This window comes from Mytilus californianus, unplaced genomic scaffold (genome assembly GCF_021869535.1).
Source record: "Mytilus californianus isolate M0D057914Y unplaced genomic scaffold, xbMytCali1.0.p SCAF_7, whole genome shotgun sequence".
Lineage (NCBI taxonomy): Eukaryota > Metazoa > Mollusca > Bivalvia > Mytilida > Mytilidae > Mytilus > Mytilus californianus.
The window spans coordinates 6,258,106-6,275,939 of record NW_026262723.1 but is presented as its reverse complement, the minus strand read 5'-3'; the positions used below and the strand labels follow the sequence as shown (position 1 = coordinate 6,275,939).

Below are 17,834 nucleotides of genomic sequence, written 5' to 3'. Positions count from 1 at the left end.
CAAACTGTTATCCACATGCAAAGATGAAAGGGTTTATTTGTATACAAAGCAAAACAGCTGATTAGTTGGCAGCGATTCTTCCGTATCTCAGATTGGATTGAACTGTTGTCTGTATTAGAGATATTCTACATAAAGATACTTGCTCTGTCAGTCAGAAGTTTTATTCGTCATGTAACTGATGATAATTGATTCAAAATTTAATTGGTTCAGACAAGTTAAATTTCGCAATGTTATACGAATGAAAAGATACACAATGTGAAAGCAAAATTTCCACACAATGTACCTAAACAAGAAATTTTATAGAAGACAAAGCTTAGTCTTAGTGCGTGTTTATAGCACAAGCTTTAAGTCGTACCAAGTCTAGACACACTACGGATAAATTTAACAAAAATTTCAAAATATCTGCTGTCAATACTTAATTATCTTCAGAGCAACAAACCTTTAAAAATGAAGAGGACAACAACTTACGAGGATTTTGGCTTGGGCTTGGGACAAGCACATTGTCATGTGGCGGGGTTAAATACCAGAAACAGCTGAATAACAAAATGCTCATAGAAAAACGTACTTTAAAAATAAGTTAAAAAAAAAAACCTAATTAACATGAAAACATCGGTATAACAGACGAAATAACACAGAAACAAGTAAAACAATACGGAAAAGTACTGCATCAAAGAATGGTGACAATTGTCAAAAACAAGAGCAAAGAAAAAAATATAAATCATGCATGTTTACACTCATTAAAATCGGTGACTTTTCCTATTCAATTTCATACAACCACGTCATAAACAACAGTCGAACTTCGTTGTGTTGAAACTCTGATAAGTCGAGGTAAGTTGTCAGTCCCGGAAATATTTTTTTTAATACTACATGTACTATCGATACATATATATGGATTGGAATATAAAAAAAATAAATGGGGAATGTGTCCATGGGACATAGATGATGCCCCGCTTGCATATAACGTTATAAAGGGAAATAACTCAAGAACAGTATAAGTGACGCAAACCAAATTCGTACTTGATCTAAGTTTTGTGTTAATAAGCATTGTGTATAAGTTTCATAACATTTGGTTGAAGCAAACTTAAGTTAGAGAACGGAAACGTAAAATTCAGTAATGTTTCCATTTGTAAAGGGACATAGCTCTAGTACAGCAAAAGTGACGACATCAAAATTAAAACTTGATCTGTGTTTTGTGGTAATAGGCAGTATGTATAAGTTTCATAACATTTGGTTGAGGCAAACTAAAGTAAGGGAACGGAAACAAATTTCGGGACGTACGGATGGACGTACAGACGGACAAGGGTAAAACTTAGTGCCCCCTCCGCTACGGCGGGGGCATAAAAAGACTTCCACGTTAACATACCAGGTTGACAACACACGTTACAAAATTGAAATGGTGGAAACATAATGCAGCTGCCGATCTCGGATGAATCGAACCTCAGATGCGGCGAATAGTTTTGTCAGGTCCCTTCAATTTCGACTTATCGAGGTTCAACTGTAGTGGTATTTTTTTATTGCAAAAATTAACACAATAACAAAACCATTCCACAAACAACTATTTCTGAGATGCAGTAATTTACAAAGGTTACAATTTGATTTGGACAAAAAAGTTGACTAACCTGAAGCATTTTCAGTATAAATGACAATGAAAACTTTTACATAACTATATTCCATTTGTTGTACTAGTGTATATACAATAACATATTAAATCAAATAATATGGTTTATATTAGTTTAGTACCATACAGAGTTTTTTGCACTTAAGTCTTGCATTGTTTAAATGATATGTATACCGTATTCTGTCTGTAAATTTCAAGATAATTTTGTGACCATATTAAAGCTAAGGTTAGAAGTTTCCGACAAAATCTGTCTTTTACTGTTCGTTGCTGTACTCTTGAGACCTTTTGGGTTTTATGTTCTCAAATGTTTTATATTTTTGGCTTCAGATACTTTTTTTCTCGAGCATAAAAAAACACGTGTCATGCACATGAACATCTCGGCAGCATTTCATTTTGTTTTTCTTATCATGAGACTGAAAAAAGAGGCAAAAACAAAACAAAAACAAAAACTCTTATCTTTATACTACATTATTTCCCATACTGTAAATTCCGTATTGCGTATGTCTGCTGAAAGTTTACATGACGAGATGATAATTTTGTTTTTACTATTTAAAAATATCTTAGACTATTTTAATATCTATTTACTTATTTACGATAATAAAAGATAGTTTCGTTTGACAGAAACAGCTGTTATACTATCTATCTAGACATAAAGTTTTCACTCGTTGACATAGTGCTATAGTTTGGCCTCATTATTGGTTATCATTAGAACTGACAATAAGTCTAGAGATCAAAACCATTCGGACAGCCTGATAACATCATCGTTTCGTTTCTATAGTAATGATGCAAGTTGAATATTTTTGTCTTTTGTTTCTGTGGATTTGATCTGCTGCAAAGCTTGGCTTGTTCGTGTTATTATTTCGATCGTATTTAGTCGTTGGGGTTGTAAGTTTTGTGATTGTTTTACTCCAACTACTCTGTACTTTAGACAAAGTTTTCTCTTGTTATCTAAATGTAAATGAGACAATACCAAAAACAAAAACAAAAAATAAGCACACATTTTGCCATTATATAAATGTATTGATAATCTCAGGTCTTTAGTGATGGACAAATTTTGCAAAATCTATTTTACTAGCCATTTAAAAAAAAATAAAATGTTTTTTGGCATCTGTGAGAATGACATATTATTTGTTTCCAAGCGGTAGCCTTGTATTATTTTAAAATGCATTAGGATTACTCAGCTTATGTCCTACGCTCAGCCAAAAGTAACATTTAAAACAGTTTTAGTCTATTATAATCGCATGACGATGAAATTTGCCTAAAACAATGATTTATATTTCAAGTGTTCCATCACAGAACCATATATTCAGGGATTTTTACATTGAAGTATGCGAAGTATATAAAGCAAAGACTATATACTAGATAATAAGCTGAATTTTCTTTACGAATAAACTTAAAACAATGTTTATGGACCCAATGATACGCCTCACTTGGAATCCACACACAATTCATTCTAATCAAATTTGGTCTCGTTTAGAGCAACCCGGTTATGGTGGGGTTCGTGTTGCTAAGTCTTTAGTTTTCATTGTTGTGTTTTGTGTACTGTTGTTTGTCGTTTTTCGTTTTTTGCCATGGCATTGTCAGTTTGTTTTAGACTTATGAGTTTGAATATCTCTTTGGTATCTTTCGCCTCTCTTTTAGACAATTTGTACCAACTGATTTTGTGTGATATTAATGAATTTCTTCTCACTAGCGGCAAAGATACCATCAATAGATGACGATCTATTACTTAACATTACGTTCGTGGAAAACAACAACTTCCCTTTTTTGCTTTTCGCTTTTTGTTATGGACTTTATCACAAAATATTTAATATTTAACGTCCATTTAAATGACTTATCAATCAAGTTTTAGACGCAGTACCCGGTACTTAACATAAAAAATAGAACATTTAAAGTTTCTGAAATAACTATCTGTTAAGTTGGGTCATGCTATCAATCATTTAATGATCGTGAAAGAGTTTAAATATATATATAAATCTTATCTTTCTTTTGATGACGTGTTTCTTAGAGAAGAACAAATAAACAATGTACCTGTAGCGCTAAAAATCAAATTAGGTGTTAACAATTTAAAGCGTCCAGATGATTCTCATCGAACAAGTTTATGTTCTAATTCTCCGCGGGATAGATGTTTTGCAAGAGTTTTTACGTAAAACAATGTAAAACGCATTTTGATTGTTTAATGGCATCCGATTTTTACTCCCTAATGACATTTGCTGAATATATATCTTAAAATAAAGCAATTATAACATTTTCCCCTCGAAACTTGACTTTTTTTAACAGCGTACATGAGAACTAGTTTCCACTTACACAGGCCGATACAATTGAAAACAATGCGTACATCTAGCACATTAAAATGGTTTTTTTTTTTCTTTTGATATTATCAACATTATTTTAAATATACAGAGTATTTCCGAATGATCTGTCTTTTCACCTAAAAAGTATCATTTATGACATATACTGTAACGTTATACACGTAAGCTTGTCACACTAATCGTATTTTTTTATTTATAAAAAAGACATTTAGTGTATAATATATAGTAAGTAGGATATAGCATAATTATCATTATTATTATTCCCTGTCTGGTTGAAGATGATAGAAAATGTTCTATCGTTTATAGTTTTCTTCAATTTTTAAAAAAGAGGTACGCCGAGGGTGACACGTTCGGTTATTGCAACCACTTTGTCTTGAACTTTTTTTGGTATAATAAGAATAAGAACATTTATATGTTGTAAAACAAAAGTCATTATGATACTTTTTGAGTCACTTTTTATATATAAAAAAAAACATTTTAATAATACAATACAATTAAAACGATATAGGTAAACTGTCTGCAGCCGCGTTGCTATCACTTCGCATATATCAAGAATTTTTGCATTTTGGTTTCATTCTAAACTTGTCTTTGTTTTTTCTACTAATTGATATTTGGTTGATTTTTTCTTAAGATAAATATGACAGAGAAATTAATCCTAAGAAAACAAGGCTTTTATTTTGCCAGTTGACTGTTATAACACGAACTTTTATTTATAGCTTAGATTTTTTGTACTTCTACCAAAAATTGCGCTTTGTGTTTTACTTGGGAAGCCTGGAACAATTCAAATTATAAATAAAAGCATGTGTTTTCATTTGGCAAATTCGGGTTTATTATTCTTAAGCGTTGTCAAAAATGCAATCATCCACAATTTACAATGAATGTTCTTTGAAAGTTCTTAACTACTTAAAGAAGTTTGTTTATACGGTAAATCAAATCTAACTTGAGCACAAACTTTTAAAAATTACTATTTTAAAATTGATTATCATTTTAATTACTCTTAACAATATCTGAAAACTTTCAATTGAAAAATATGCAGATATTGCAAATATCAAAGAAAATAACTACTCGCATAGAAAATGAGCAAGAAATAATTAACTCGATTGTCGTGTGTGAGTTTTGACTGGATGGTAAAAATTGTGAAATTCTTATTCTGTGTGTAAATTCCCCCTTTCCACACCATATGGTAAGTTTCTTTTCACCTTTTGTACATTATTTATATCTACAGCCAGCATTATAGACTAGAAATAGCATTAATGACAGTGCAATAAACTTCTCATTAATATATATAATAAGAAATATATAAGTTCCGGTTATAAATTAATGTCTGATGAAGGCCATCTTGAACATCTATCATTTACCTATTATTACATTTCTTCACTTTGTTATAAAACAGACAAAAATATTATATAAATAATATTAAATGTTTATCTTGGAATAGTTGTATATTATTACGTTACTGATGACCTATATTTTTTATTATTTAGTTTGCTTTGAAATCGATTCGGCTAATTACACCTGTCAATATTATGTTATGATTCAGAGCTATAGTCACGGTATTGCGCTGGTGGTAAGTGCTTTAACACCGGTTACGATTGTGCTGAGATGCGCGGAGCAGAACGGTTTTATCATTAAGGGTACTTTTTGTAAATATAGATTACTTTTTGTCTACAATCACTCATTACTTTTTGTGAAAACAGTGATGAACTCAAGAAACAAACTGTACTGTAAGCGGAAAGGTTGCTACACGTTAGAACTCTTGTATTTAATCTAGTGACTGATTGGAGATTCAGCATTATGATTTTATGCATCATGTTGAACAACAATTCGGATCATGTCATATTATAGTCAAGATCGAGTTATCTTCCACTACCACAACCCCAAACACACACAAAAAATCTATAACCAAAACTTCCGCTAGCGCAATATCAGAAGCCAACTATATAAAATTATATGTCCATAGGAAACAATGCTCTGCTCGCACTCTATCACATTTTTGTGTTCTATGAACCGCAAAATCTGGGGCAAAAACCTAACTCTCGCATATATCGAACAATTTTTTTTTACATCATAATGAAAATGTGTACTAAGTTCAAGTTGATGTGACCAAACCTTCATGACAACTTCCTTGAAATAAAATTGTAACCTAATATGAATTAAAAACTTAAACTTGATCAGTGAACCACGAAAAGTTGGACAAAACTCTAATCAACCCTAGCTTGGCATACATTTTCAAAACTTCACATCATATATTGCACATATGTAATTATTATCAAGTTGATATGACCACCATGCAACGCTACCTTGAACCAAAACTTTAACCTAAAGCGGGACGGACTAACGGACGGACGGGCGCACAGACCATAAAACGACCGAACCATTTGTATCGTAGACGGGGATTTAAAGCTGAACAAGGTTATAGTCACATATTATTACGGCTTACAAGTATGTTTTTTCACAATTTTTTATACATTTAAATCTTGACGAGTAAAGCAATATTCTTGATAACACTTATAGTTGATTGATGAATATTTTTACGAAAAAGTTTTGAAAATAGAATCGTAACTGAACTTGACTGACAAATTGCAGCCTACACATGGTACTAGCAGTTGTACATTATTTTTTTTTGAGGCTTTTGTTTGGGTTCGTGTTGCTCAGTCTTTAGTTTTTTATGTTGTGTTTTGTGTATTGTTGTTTGTCATTTCGTCGTTTTTCGTTTTTTTGCCATGACATTGTCAGTTTGTTTTTTACATATGAGTTTGAATATCCCTTTGATATCTTTCGCCTCTCTATTAAAACGCTATCCCAGAATTGGCTGCAAATATGAACAGCCATAATGAAAATTTCTGAAATATTATCTTTTCCCCTTGAATTACTTATGTTCTTTGTGAATAGAATCTGTTAATGCAATAGAAATTAGAAATGATTAGTAACAAAAAAAGTGAGATGGAGTTTACTCCGAACGTGTTTATAAGATAATTTGAAGGCAATAAAAACGGTGTAATTTTTGCAAATAAAAAACAAGTTTTGCAATCTGTTGGTGTCCATTTTTCCGTAATTATTTTAAGTGTGGAATCATAACATTTCCATATTAAAAATACGAGAATCGAAAGTCCATTGGAAATGTTTGACCACTTCACTAGTACATGACGTTTTCAACCTCCACAAACATGTTTTGCTCTTCTGACCAATATCAGCATTCCATATATTTAAAATTACACAAATGCCAGTCAAACAAACTGAACAATGTGTTGGGTGATTTTGGCATTACATTTTAATTTACATCTTGCAGAGAAACAATTACAAAATTGTTTATAGACATACATAAGTATAAATATAATTACGGTATTACATATAATGCATATATCTTAAGCTCAACTTCTGACCGAGTAAAGACCTTGTTCTATTTTATCGAACAGGTAAACAATGCATAGAAATTTGTAATGAATGATGCGAATTCCCGACCATTATAGAAGAGTAACACATCTTCCTTCATGTTTTCTCTGAAGAGACAATAACAAGAAACGAAGCAATACTACAATTGATCTCATTATATCTTATCTACAATGTTGTACGTGCATGCATATGTACTAGAAACTATCTAAGCGTTTATGTCACAAGAAAAAATAAAACCCATCAGACAATACAAAATTAATGCAACGCCTTAAAACACACATTTCATCAAAAAACAATTATTCAAACGTGAAATGCATTATTTTTTTTTATGATGTTATCAAGGTTATCAGTGTTTTTTTATCCAAAATTTAGAACAAATGTCAAATAAAGTTAAAAAAATAATATATCTGATGTCTTGATTTATGATAATGTAGTATAATATACTACCTATGTTTGTGTTATAACTTTTTTTTAATTCTGCTTCTGTTACGCAACTTCATACAACATCTTCTTATTTATATATATGAAACAAATAATACGAAAGATATAAAAAAAAAACAGTTAATACTTTTTTGTTAGTTGAAAACTAAGAAATTATAATAATAGAGCTTAGGCAAAATGAACGCTGATAAAACTAGAAGTTCTGTTAGGCACTTTAAAGGGAAAGCATACCAAGTGGGATTTTGTGTACACCTATCGAATACGGTAAGACGGCAACACTACAGACACGACCACCTGAAATTAATATGCTGAATAAAACATGTACAAACATTTATCAACACATAAAAGAAAAGAAAATCGGTGTAACACGGAAATCGTATCTTATACATTGCGTCTAGTAAGATTACAAAAGTCTATATAAATGGCGTAAGTATTTGTTCCTTTTTGTCATGGGACTACAATCATAATTATAGTAGCGCAATTCAAATTAACTAGAACACACCCGCGAAATCGCGGGTATTTAGAGCTTGGTTGAAAGTATGTAAACTGTTGGAGGATGAATTTTTGTAAAAGATTTTATGTCTGTAAAATTTCAAAAAAAGGTATCAAACTGAGTCATAGGCACTTGGAGACAGGACAATTATTTTAAGCCCTCTTCCTTTTTTCCAAAGTCCGTTATTTTTTTGCTCTCTGTTAAATTCCATGATTTTCGCGTTTCTGTATACTATGAACATACATATAATATAAATAAAGTGTGTTTGCTATTAACTATCATTTCCAAGTTTCTTCTCCACGGCGATCACTGCTATATTATATAGAGATTCTCTATATATTTTAGGATTATAAACATAGTATACATGCAGAATAACGCGAAAATAATTGTCCTGTCCCCGCGCAATTATGAAAATTGTGTTTAAAGAGGAGTAAAGGTGGGTATCTGCACGGAAGAACGCGAAATAAAATTGCCATTTCACGATGAGCGAACAATCAAAAATTTCTTGCACATTGATCTTTTTATCGATTTCAAGAAACACAATGAATAACGAACCTTTTTCACGGCTGCACGTGAAATAAAAACTTGCAAAACACGTTGCACGATAATAACCCTTTACCCCTTTTTTAAAGTTTAAAATCGGAAGTCTTGGGTATGACTTAAAAGTCGGTCTGATGACGGAAACAATATCCGGACGCCTTTTTCTTCGTTTTTCTCCCAAAATAACCCAAACTGAATAATCATAAGAATGGATGACAAATGCGACTATGCATGGTACCTATAGGACACAGAGGCACGATGATTAATTTATTGTGGAATGAAGAGAAGCGACACACAAAATGAGGTCTTCTCGTTTAATAGTATAGATAATGAACACTCGTTTTACAGCTTACAATATTCAAACTAATATTACATGCAGTTTTATTTTCGTAGCCCATTAGCTATTGGCAGCGTGAAAAAAAATATTAAAACTTAAAAATTGAAAATCGTCGTCAGAAAGCTGTATATATATACTAAATAAATAAAGGGATCTGTTTCAGGAGGTGAATTTGAAAAAAAGTTTTGGTCATTAAATAATATGACTATTATCCTGGAAGGCAACTGTAACAAGACTCAAGTACATCTCTATAAAAAAACATCCTCTAATACACCTGCGATCTTGCTTTAAGTGTCACAATTAGAGTATTTACATGTGTTTGCATGTTAATATGTAAGTTGTAGGTAAAAAATAAAAACAAACCACTATATATTCGTATATTCTTAAACTTTTCAACTCAGTGTATCTATTGAAGCAGGTGTTTATTTGAAGTCAATCATGACTTCCATTAGTTTTATCTAGGGTGTGTCTATCAGAAGAGCAAGTGCTATTTTGTTTGATTTCCTAATGTTATTTGGAGCACATGTAAAGCAAAATTTCAAGGTCATCCGACGTCGAAGTAAAACTTCAAGGTCATCCGATGTCGATGGAAAACTTCAAGGTCATCCGATGTCGAAGGAAAAATCAAGGTCATGCTTTAATTATATAGTATTTATAATGGATGGCGTATCACTAATAAAGTCAAAATATGACGTCAAAACAATATCAATTGGTATACTTTGAAATATATATGCCAAGTACTCCAGTCTGCATGGTATTTACAGTTTTTTTATTATAAGGGTCGGACAGATGTTTCTGAGTCGTTCAATATGTTTACGCTCTTCGCCCACCCATAAAACATCTTTATATGGGATTGTACATCTGCATATTCATATGTTGACAGAAAAAGACTTGAGATGTATTTCTTGTGTTAATATAATACGCAGACAAAATAATTTTTACTTCTTTTGCCATATATTTTCTTTCCATATTTTTACACTGAGCAATTCATACATGTATTTATATTAATACAACACATGTTATGCTTCTATCGTTGTCATCGCTGACATTGTCTGTCTGGAGACACTTTAATTGAGTGCGACAACTGTATTAATATTAAGATGCTTGAATACGACAGGTCACGTTCGAGGAGCACTATGATTACCCTACCGGAATACCTGATACATGTAACCATGTCGCCTTTAATGATGTTCCTTTTGTCTAAGTTTAAGTTTTTAGTATTGTCTGTTGTGAAATCAAATGAAAGTACATGAGACCACGCTTGTCTTTGTACTATTTTGCTTTTTTTTTGGTTCGCGTATTATGTTTTTGGACATTTTATTTTTTGCAGTAATTTTTTTTTCATAATCCTTGCTTGCGGTCAACTAAGACCTTCTATGTACATTTTCAGATTTATTCATATGATAGAAATTAAAAATCGAAATGCACGTTAAGTTACTAAACAATTTGGACTGACTGTAACAAAACAGTCTGATAACAACCAAATTTACAATATGCACAATATTTAATTCAAATTCCGAGGATTTTACTTAAGACTTAATAAATTTCTATGCAAAAATGTTAGATTGCGTCTAGATCGTTCGTCTAAAACCCGATTACAAGTGTGACTTGGCGTGAAATATATTCACATTCATTTTAACTTTAAATCATTTCAACACCAGTAATATAAACTTATCTATTTCTATTTTTCATCATTATCCTTAAGTATTATATTTATTTTTTTCATGAGAAAAAATGTATTTGATGAACTTAAGTCCCTTAAAATAGGTTTGAATCAAGCTCATACATGTTGTACAAATTCCACGTATTATATTCATTTCTATCTTTCTTCTCTTTTTTTTAGAACAATTATACTTGATGAGCTTAAGTCCCTAAAATAGTTTTAAATCAAAGACAGACAAATTCCACTATCATTGTGTCTAGGTTCAACGTCAATAAATATTTGCCAAAAAAACTAATGCAAAATGTGATTTATTTGTAGATATCTTTTATATTTACAGTCCATTTTTGTGATTTTTTTGTATAATCGGTACACTTGAATTATTAATATTACGTAAGAAAACATTCGTATTTTGCAGTACTGCACGTAAACGAAAGAGCGCTGCGTAAATCAATAATATATATATATATATATATTTATATGTATTTCTAAGTTCTCTTATGATATGTTACAATTATATCGGGTCAAACATACAAATATGATACCATTTTTTCAATGAGCTTAACACGTGTTTCTAATAAAACCTTCACCAGGTAGGCTACTGTAAGAATAACCTTCATCGGGTAGGCTCTTTCTAGAATAACCTTCATCTGGAGGAGTCTTTCTAGAATAACCTTCACCAGGTAGGCTACTGTAAGAACAACCTTCATCGGGTAGGCTCTTTCTAGAATGTCCTTCATGTACTAGGCTCTTTCTAGAAAAAAAGCGTATTCATGCAGGCTCTTTCTAGAATTACTTTCATCAGGTAAACTCTTTCTGGAACAACCGCCATCAGGTAAGCTCTTTCTAGAATAACCATCATCAGATAGGCTCTTACTAAAATCTCCTTCATCAGGTCGGTTCTTTCTAGAAAACCTTCATCGGGTAGGCTCTTACTAATTATAAAATAACCTTCATCAAGTACTAGGCTCTTTCTAGAAAACCTTCATCGGAAAGGCTCTTACTAAAATCTTTATCTCAGGTCGGTTCTTTCTAGAAAACCTTCATCGGGTAGGTTCTTACTAATTATAAAATAACCTTCATCAGGTACTAGGCTTTTTCTAGAAAACCTTCATCGGAAAGGCTCTTACTAAAATCTTTATCTCAGGTCGGTTCTTTCTAGAAAAACCTTCATCTGGTAGGTTCTTACTAATTATAAAATAACTTTCATCAGGTACTAGGCTTTTTCTAGAAAACCATCATCAGATAGGCTCTTACTAAAATCACCTTCATCAGGTAGGCTCTTTCAAAAAAAAACCTTCATCTGGTAGGTTCTTACTAATTATAAAATAACCTTCATCAGGTACTAGGCTTTTTCTAGAAAACCATCATCGGATAGGCTCTTACTAAAATCACTTTCATCATGTAGGCTCTTTCTAGAAAACCATCAACGGATAGGCTCTTACTAAAATCACCTTCATCAGGTAGGCTCTTTCTAGAAAACCTTCATTGGATTGGCTCTTACTAAAATCACCTTCATTAGGTAGGCTCTTTCTAGAAAACCTTCATTGGATCAACTCTTACTAAAATCACCTTCATCTGGTAGGCTCTTTCTAGAAAACCTTCATCGGATAGGCTCTTACTAAAATCTCTTTCATCAGGTCGGTTCTTTCTAGAAAACCTTCATCAGGTAGGCTCTTTCTAAAAAATCTTCATCGGATAGGCTCTTACTAAAATCACTTTCATCATGTAGGCTCTTTCTAGAAAACCTTCACCGGATAGGCTCTTACTAAAATCTCCTTCATCTCAGGTCGGTTCTTTCTAGAAAACCTCATCGGGTAGGCTCTTACTAATTATAAAATAACCTTCATCAGGTACTAGGCTCTTTCTAGAAAACCTTCATCGGAAAGGCTCTCACTAAAATCTCCTTCATTTCAGGTCGGTTCTTTCTAGAAAACCTCATCGGATAGGCTCTTACTAATTATAAAATCACCTTCATCAGGTACTAGGCTCTTTCTAGAAAACCTTCATCGGAAAGGCTCTTACTAAAATCTCCTTCATCAGGTAGGCTCTTTCTAGAAAACCTTCATCGGATAGGCTCTTACTAAAATCTCCTTCATCTCAGGTCGGTTCTTTCTAGAAAACCTTCATCGGGTAGGCTCTTACTAATTATAAAATAACCTTCATCAGGTACTAGGCTCTTTCTAGAAAACCTTCATCGGAAAGGCTCTTACTAAAATCTCCTTCATCTCAGGTCGGTTCTTTCTAGAAAACCTTCATCGGGTAGGCTCTTACTAATTATAAAATAACCTTCATCAGGTACTAGGCTCTTTCTAGAAAACCTTCATCGGAAAGGCTCTTACTAAAATCTCCTTCATTTCAGCTCGGTTCTTTCTAGAAAACCTCATCGGATAGGCTCTTACTAATCATAAAATCACCTTCATCAGGTACTAGGCTCTTTCTAGAAAACCTTCATCGGAAAGGTTCTTACTAAAATCTCCTTCATCAGGTAGGCTCTTTCTAGAAAACCTTCATCGGATAGGCTCTTACTAAAATCACCTTCATCTGGTAGGATCTTTCTAGAAAACCTTCATCGGATAGGCTCTTACTAAAATCTCCTTCATCAGGTAGGCTCTTACTAGAAAACCTTCATCAGATAGGCTCTTACTAAAATCACCTTCATCTGGTAGGATCTTTCTAGAAAACCTTCATCGGATAGGCTCTTACTAAAATCTCCTTCATCAGGTAGGCTCTTTCTAGAAAACCTTCATCGGATAGGCTCTTACTAAAATCACCTTCATCTGGTAGGATCTTTCTAGAAAACCTTCATCGGATAGGCTCTTACTAAAATCACCTTCATCTGGTAGGATCTTTCTACAACCTTCATCAGGAATGGTCTTTCTAGAATAACCTTTATTATAACTAAATAATCCAAGAATGGGCTTACGAACACTCTGACTTCATAATTTACTACTTATGCATTAATTAATCTATTGAAATAAAAAAACATAAAACATTACAGACAAGGGCATAGCAAATGAATTTGGAAAAATACAAACAGCATTCCCCTGTGAAAAATATTCAAATTTTGCTAATTATAAATAGATTTACCTTAGGTAAATTTCCGCAGCATAATAACTGAATTCTTTATTATTCTAAGCTATCATATCACCACGATTAAGGTAAGTGTTACTAATTTTTCTATCACTAAAATAATAAATGGAATTGAGGCGAATCTTTACCAAGTTTGGATATAAACAATGATTGATCACAATACAGGAACAATTCTGCTATTTAAGGTGCGCAATTGGTGCCCACAGGAATAGCTACAATCTGCTGATAAACTATATTACCGAAATGTACATTTCAAATCTTTTGGATGGTTGTCTCATTTGATTTGCAATAATACCACATCTTCCTACTTTATACAGTTGATGTGAAGGGGGAAATACAGCTTGAATCATCGAAACAAAGTTCCAGTAAGTATATCTAAAATACTACCTTTTTTCATTACAAACGAAGGTTTTATATAAATTCAGCAAGTAAAATTCCAATAAATTTAAAAACTGGTTTCAATTAAAGAAATATCTTTGAGGTTGAAAAAAAAAGAAATATGTTTAAAAGTCGTGTATGTGCCTTTAAATTTGACTATAAGAGGAGTGATGTGGTCTATCTATGAGATTAAGAATCTTTCAAGCAGTGGGGACAGAAATAAAATTACAATTGAATAAGACTCACTAGGCCTAGAAAAATAAGTGATCTACAAAAACCGGACGAAAACAAACATTGTTTGTTCCCTGCAATTCAGATATGAATGGTTCCCTTAAATCTAAAGATCGTTGGATATTCGTTATATTGTTTATAAAAGAAAGAAAACCAACAGTTTTAAACTCTCTGGGCACAATTGACCTGAAATGGTTTTGACTATAGTATTTGGTTATACAGCTTCCATATGCTTCCTTGAGAGTTCCGATAATAATAAAATCAGAAACACATTTCTAAATAAGTAAATTTCCAATATTCAGTTTGATACTTAATATTATTTTTTTCATATTTTTTAAATATAAAACAAAAAAGGAGAATTTATTCATAACAGAAAATCTTATGGCTAAAATCCACTTGTAAGATTTATTAACTTTTTTGTTTCGATACAAAAGGTTGTTTATTTTAAGAAACCACATGATTGATGTAAGAGTAAATGACATTCGATAAAATAAAAATAGAACTGCTTGAATCAAAGTTAGTTCAAGGCTGTAAAGTAAATCAAAACAAATACTTAGAAGCATAATTAATAACTTTGATACCTATCAAACAAATCAGTGCCAAATATTAAAGTTCAATAAACCGGCTCCATATCTTTATGAATCATGGTTGTTAAACTGATCGTGAAAACGTCTTAAAATAGAACCGAACGTTTTTTGTACTGACAAGTATAAGTAGATACGAATATCTAAACCTGTCAAGAACTATAGTACGAATGTACCGTGTTCAATCATATATTGTTAATATAGTAAGAGGAAAGGTATGACACATGAAATTGTTTTAAAAAGAATTTCGCCATATAGCTTGAAAAAGAAAACACTGTTTCGAATTCAGCAGAACAAAAATAGCGAAAACAATCAACTCTTGACTGTGATGATAATCCTAAAATTAAGGCGACAGTAGTTTACCGATTTTCAAATCTCGTAAATCGATAGAGAAGAAACAAATCAAGGTAAAAATACAAACGAGGGTATACCAATATAGCGATCAGAAAACTCTCCCAGGTGACGAAGACCTGTGCTGATTCGGGCTTCCAGCTTACTGTGAAGCGTGTGTAAATTCACAGTCACGTTCAGTCGAAAATGGGATGTTCTCATCCTCAATAAGTACGAAATACTACAAGACATTAAAAATACCAATCAATCAATCATGATAGATTTAGAGTAGGAAAAAAACGAAAAAAAAAAGTATATTTAATGAACGGATTATTACAGGTTATCTGGATATTCCAACTATGCTAGAATGTATTTATTACACATCGGTAAGAGAGACAACTCAATTATGAATAAAATTAAGTGAAACTTATTTTAGCATAAATAGTTTCTTCGTTAAAAGTAACCGTCCAAACTCTCCAATCAACGCCAGACGCGCGCCTCGTCTACATAAGACTAACTACTGGCGCTCAAATCAAAACAGCTGGTAGGCCAAATCGAATACGAAATAAATAAGTGTGATTGCATGTCATGATCTAAAATAATACCTATCATTTTCATTAAAAAGACTCTTTTGTGCATTATTTATACATACAATGTTTATAAGCAGTTTTCATTTTGTTAACAAAGGACAAACGAGAATTGTTATTGTTTTTAGGGTTTAAAAAAAGACATCTAGCAATCACCTACGGTGTGAAGAATTCCCACAGACTATATAACGTATCGGATTTTAACAAGAGCAACGTTACTGGTGTCACTGCGGCAGCAGGAACTGCTTAACATTCAGACACAGAGGATTTAACTTAACTTGGATATGTATATTTGATTATCATCCTACATTTCTTAAGAAAGCAAAAAGAAACCTACTAAATAGGTATCTTATATATTGTAATTATCTGCAAAGAATACTTAATATCTATAAACTTTTCAATTTTCTATTTGGATAAATGTGGAGCTCTTAGAAACATTTCTAAAGTAACTGGGATCTTATCACTTTGCAACTAAAAATTCAAAAAAGCGACTTGAAAGAGAATCAAGAAAATATAAATATACGAAACTTCAAAGTATGATATTATACAATTATGGCCTGCTTAGGACGACACTCAGTATTGTCAACTTGTAAGGGTTGTTTTACCCGAAGGATTTAGCTAATTCCTGATGTTCATGACTAAGATGACCATAATAGTTTAACTACATCGAACAAAACATGACTAGAATTTAAGAAAATCAGGGAAGCAACCAGGAATGTGAAAACTATCAGATATATTCAATATCAGATTCTATATTAAAGCGACAACCAATCGAGTGGCAACGCATTTCAATTGAGTGCATACTTCCGGTAATCACATGACAGAGGAATATCTGGGTTGCCATGAGGGTAATAATAATAATATTGTCCCATTCGTAGGAGAATAACTATAGGATTTCAAAGCTACTTAAAAATTGTCAATGTCACGAGAGCGTAATTTGGACAGATTCATTCCTTTACAGGAAGGTTAAATGAAATCTCTTCAAACTATCATCATCAAAATTATTGCCACAACGGAGTTTGACTACGATAACTTAACGTGTTCAAGATTTAAAATGTGATTTGATATTAAATTCTATATTAAAGCGACAACCAATCGAGTGGCAACGCATTTCAATTGAGTGCATACTTCCGGTAATCACATGACAGAGGAATATCTGGGTTGCCATGAGGGTAATAATAATATTGTCCCATTCGTAGGAGTATAACTATAGGACATGACAGTGGAATATCAGGGTTGCCATGAGGGTAATAATAATATTGTCCCATTCGTAGGAGAATAACTATAGGATGTCAAAGATACTTAACAATCGTCAATGTCATGAGAGCGTAATTTGGACAGATTCATTCCTTTACAGGAAGGTTAAATGAAATCTCTTCAAACTATCATCATCAAAATTATTGCCGCAACGGAGTTTGACTACCATAACTTAACGTGTTCAAGATTTAAAATGTGATTTGATAAAGTATATCAAAGTTAGATAACCCAAATTTGGATGAACTGACTACAGACACCTTTTTTTAAAACTATACTCGGTTAAAATTTTGTACGCAAAACGTAAAAAGAGAGATAACTCTACCGTGCTTTATTCTATTTGATTTAATTTATAGTAAAATATGTAAAGGTTTAAATTAACAGTGGCCAAAAATTCAGAGTCGTAAAAGAAACATACCATTTTGTGTTTTGTTTTCATGAGAAAATGAAAAAAAAAAGGATTAAATGAAAGCAGAGATGAATGTATATGCATGTTTATCGTATTATGATATAAGCTAAACAAATTTATAAATCCGCTTTCCACAAAACTAAGGTATTGAGAGCTTTGGATTATAGAATCTAG

General features: G+C 32.2%; 1 protein-coding gene across 3 annotated transcripts in view; it reads right to left on the bottom strand.

Moving 5' to 3' along the window:
- Positions 1 to 17,834, bottom strand: part of LOC127710214 (cGMP-dependent protein kinase 1-like) — a 122,292-nt gene that overhangs the window by 46,270 nt on the left and 58,188 nt on the right. The window lies entirely within an intron of this gene.